This window comes from Anopheles funestus (assembly GCF_943734845.2).
Source record: "Anopheles funestus chromosome X unlocalized genomic scaffold, idAnoFuneDA-416_04 X_unloc_22, whole genome shotgun sequence".
Classification (NCBI taxonomy): Eukaryota; Metazoa; Arthropoda; class Insecta; order Diptera; family Culicidae; genus Anopheles; species Anopheles funestus.
Genome location: NW_026045146.1, coordinates 950,259 through 955,000, shown reverse-complemented (window position 1 = coordinate 955,000; position 4,742 = coordinate 950,259). Strand labels below are relative to the sequence as shown.

The 4,742-nt window shown below is 50.0% G+C and overlaps 1 non-coding gene across 1 annotated transcript; it reads right to left on the bottom strand.

The window, feature by feature from the left end:
• Nucleotides 1-880: 880 nt before the first annotated feature.
• LOC125773147 (5.8S ribosomal RNA) lies at nt 881-1,038 on the bottom strand. Its single transcript, XR_007419924.1, has one exon. It is a non-coding gene; the product is annotated as a 5.8S ribosomal RNA (ribosomal RNA).
• Nucleotides 1,039-4,742: the final 3,704 nt, after the last annotated feature.

The following is a 4,742-nucleotide window of genomic DNA, read 5'->3' as shown; positions in this document are numbered from 1 at the left end:
AGATAATGGTCGTTCCAGTACACGGAATCGGACAGGTGCAGTTACACACCGTCCCTACGTGCTGAGCTTCTCCCGTTTCGCTCGCAGCTACTCAGGGAATCCCGGTTGGTTTCTTCTCCTCCCCTTATTAATATGCTTAAATTCTGGGGGTTGTCTCACATCACTTGAGGCCTACAACAAAATCAGTCACATTCCATTCGTTTCGAACCCGGGGCATAGCGAACCGATATATACGCAACAACACTTCACACACACACACACGGATTGGGCAATTTACGGTCATTTTTGAATCAACGATGGCCCCCCCGAGCACGTTGTCCGAATATCACTCCAATAAGGACAACGAGTTCCGCTCGGCATCGTTTTGATTCGATCTCTCAACAACAACTCCCGGTCGACTTGGTCGACTTGGACCCACGATGTCTCCCCCCGAGCATGTCGAGCCAACTGCACCACTATTGTATTGGACAACATGTTCCCCTCGGGCATCGATGGGTTAATCATGCACCACTATTATAAAACCCTTTGACGTTTTCCCCCAAGCACGTTGATCCAGTATTACGACGGATACGGTCAACGAATTCTTGGACATCAAAGAGGTTTTCGATTGAATTTCCCCATGTTTCACAACGTACTCTTAGCGGTATCCTACGATACGTCTCACTCTATTTGTGTGTGTGCGCGTTTACGTGCGTGCGATTTATGCGGTTCACCCCTTTACTTTCAGCGCCCTGCGGTCCCAACAAAGGTCCCGAGCACGCCATTATGCACAGTGTGGAAGCGTGTTTCCCCCACGACACTAGACGGGCTGCTCGCCATAGTGTTCTATTGTGGCACGCTCCACCCTGAAGTTTGGTTTGTTGTATATCAAGGAATTGATAGGCACTCAAGAATGTGTGCATCGGCCGGGTTTAATCGTCCGACGCGCAATATGCGTTCAACTTATCGGTGTTCATGTGTCCTGCAGTTCACATTGTGACGCGCATTTAGCTGCGGTCTTCATCGATCCATGAGCCGAGTGATCCCCTGCCTAGGGTTTTATAGTAAGGTTCCCAATGTAACACAATCCCGGTGGTACGTCCAAAGACTAACTTTCTGACTAAGTTGTCTTTATTACCCAATAGTCCCAGGCCTTGTGACTTGTGGCTCATGTCTACGCCCATGGCCACCATTCGCTAAGATAGTTTTGAAGTCACTTTGAAGGCCCAGGAACAACTCTCTTAGCACATCGGTTAACCTGGCGCCGCAGTCAACTCATGTGCTTGGATCGGATCGAGCTATTGAGTATTGGGCCTGCATACTCGCTCATCCGTATCCTTTGCGTACCGCCCCATGGCCCTTGTATGTCTGCACCACAGTTCCTGTTCGTTCCGTGCCTATGGCCGGATACGTATTGCACATCGGTTAACCTGACGCCGCAGTCAACTCATGTGCTTGGATCGGATCGAGCTATTGAGTATTGGGCCTGCATACTCGCTCATCCGTATCCTTTGCGTACCGCCCCATGGCCCTTGTATGTCTGCACCACAGTTCCTGTTCGTTCCGTGCCTATGGCCGGATACGTATTGCACATCGGTATACCTGTCGCTACTCAGGCAACTCGTGTGCGTGGATTGGATCGAGAACATGGTGTGTGCCCCATGTTATAATTGATAGTCCATATCCACTTTATAGGTTAAAGTCATAAGTTGTGATTGCACAACCATTCTTCATAAGAGTTTAATCACTCTTCAACTAACTTTCGTTCTGGTGTCTTGGTATCAAATCGCGTAAGACACAAGATTCTACTGGCCAAATAGAATCTAGCACATTGGTTAACCTGGCGCCGCAGTCAACTCATGTGCTTGGATCGGATCGAGCTATTGAGTATTGGGCCTGCATACTCGCTCATCCGTATCCTTTGCGTACCGCCCCATGGCCCCGTCCTTAGAGTTAATGACTAATAGGCTTAACTCTTTGTATGTCTGCACCACAGTTCCCGTTCGTTCCGTGCCGTGGCCGGATACGTATTGCACATCGGTATACCTGTCGCTACTCAGGCAACTCGTGTGCGTGGATTGGATCGAGCTCATGGGGTGTGTAGAGATTCCATGTTATAATTGCAAGTCCATATCCACTTTATAGGTTAAAGTCATAAGTTGTGATTGCACAACCATACTTCATAAGAGTTTAATAACTCTTCAACTAACTTTCGTTCTGGTGTCTTGGTATCAAATCGCATAAGACACAAGATTCTACTGGCCAAATAGAATCTAGCACATTGGTTAACCTGGCGCCGCAGTCAACTCATGTGCTTGGATCGGATCGAGCTATTGAGTATTGGGCCTGCATACTCGCTCATCCGTATCCTTTGCGTACCGCCCCATGGCCCCGTCCTTAGAGTTAATGACTAATAGGCTTAACTCTTTGTATGTCTGCACCACAGTTCCCGTTCGTTCCGTGCCGTGGCCGGATACGTATTGCACAACAGTAGATACCATCACCTGACGTATCTAACACACCACTATTGTAACTCGTCGTCGAAGGACCTTTCAAGTGCCTGATGGCCAGGGGAGCTCTTACACGGCACGGAGACACAGTGATGCTCGCCCATCACAGTGTACAACGATCGAGTTTGCTTAAGTGTCTGGGTACCTACACACCAGACACAATGCAATGGCCACGGATCCACACAAGGCACATCACATGCAGAAAGCTTCACCAGATTATGACACATACCACACTCTTGTAACTCGTCGTCGAAGGGGCGTTCAAAGTGCCTTACGGCTAGGGGAGATCTAGCACGGCACGGAGACACAGTGATGGTTGCCCATCAAAGTGTACAACGATCGAGTTTGCTTTCCGCGCAAGCGTTCTAAGTGTCTGGGTACCTACACACCAGACACAATGCAATGGCCACGGATCCACACAAGGCACATCACATGCAGAAAGCTTCACCAGATTCTGACACATACCACACTCTTGTAACTCGTCGTCGAAGGGGCGTTCAAAGTGCCTTACGGCTAGGGGGGATCTAGCACGGCACGGAGACACAGTGATGGTCACCCATCAAAGTGTACAACGATCGAGTTTGCTTTCCGCGCAAGCGTTCTAAGTGTCTGGGTATCTAAGCACCAGACACAATGCAATGGCCACGGATCCACACAAGGCACATCACATGCAGAAAGCTTCACCAGATTCTGACACATACCACACACATGCAACTCGTCGTCGAAGGGGCGTTCAAGTGCCTTACGGCTAGGGGAGATCTAGCTCGGCACGGGGACACAGTGATGGTCACCCATCAAAGTGTACAACGAACGAGTTGGCTTTCAACAAATTCTGACACATAGCAAGCGAGCGACCGAGCTACACCGAAGGCAGCCCATGGTTGGTCACTCGCGGACGATCATCAGTAATGATCCTTCCGCAGGTTCACCTACGGAAACCTTGTTACGACTTTTACTTCCTCTAAATCATCAAGTTCGGTCAACTTCAGCCATGCCAGCTGCAGCTCACGAAGGAACCGCGGAAGGTAAGCCTCCAGAAACCTCACTAAATAATCCATCGGTAGTAGCGACGGGCGGTGTGTACAAAGGGCAGGGACGTAATCAGCACTAGCTAATGACTAGTGCTTACTAGAAATTCCAGGTTCATGGGGACCGTTGCAGTCCCCAATCCCGACTAGATGGGCATTTTAGTGATTTCCCGTTCCTCTCGGAATGGGGGCGCCTATTGGCGAGAACACGCTGCGACCCACATTGTAGCACGCGTGCAGCCCAGAACATCTAAGGGCATCACGGACCTGTTATCGCTCATTCTCAGCTTGCTAAACACAAGTTGTCCCGCTAAGCAGGGCAAACGTAGCCGACGACCGCCCGTGAAGGCGCCGCCCGGCTGTAACGTCAGGTGCGCCCGGAGGCGCACTGCTGACAGCGTTCTAGTTAGCATGTTTGAGTCACGTTCGTTATCGGAATTAACCAGACAAATCATTCCACGAACTAAGAACGGCCATGCACCACTACCCTTAAATTTGAGAAAGAGCTATCAATCTGTCTTACCTCGATAAGTTTGGACCTGGTAAATTTTCCCGTGTTGAGTCAAATTAAGCCGCAAGCTCCACTTCTTGTGGTGCCCTTCCGTCAATTCCTTTAAGTTTCAACTTTGCAACCATACTTCCCCCGGAACCCGATTTTGGTTTCCCGGAAGCGACTGAGAGCACCGAATAGGGGTAGCGTCTCCCAATTGCTAATTGGCATCGTTTACGGTTAGAACTAGGGCGGTATCTAATCGCCTTCGATCCTCTAACTTTCGTTCTTGATTAAAGAAAGCATCCATGGCAAACGCTTTCGCTTCAGTTGGTCCTACGACGGTCTACGAATTTCACCTCTCGCGCCGTAATACCAATGCCCCCAACTACTTCTGTTAATCATTACCTCTAGGTTTCTGACAAACCAACGAAATCGTATAAACCGAGGTCATATTCCATTATTCCATGCAAGATTATTCTCGGCCAACGCCAACCCCACGGGGGGGCCGGACGCTTTGTCTTAGCCTGCTTTGAGCACTCTAATTTGTTCAAGGTAAATGTGAGTATCTTGAGCACCATGAGGAGCCCGTGCCGGAGTTAACCGGTAGCACGGTACTCGTTCACAGAGTAACGCCCAAGTACACCATTGTGAGTCGCAGCCGTGAGCGCGCGCACGAACGGCCCCGGCGTGTAACCGGGCGCCCGTGGCGGTCACGTGTCTGGACGGGCAATC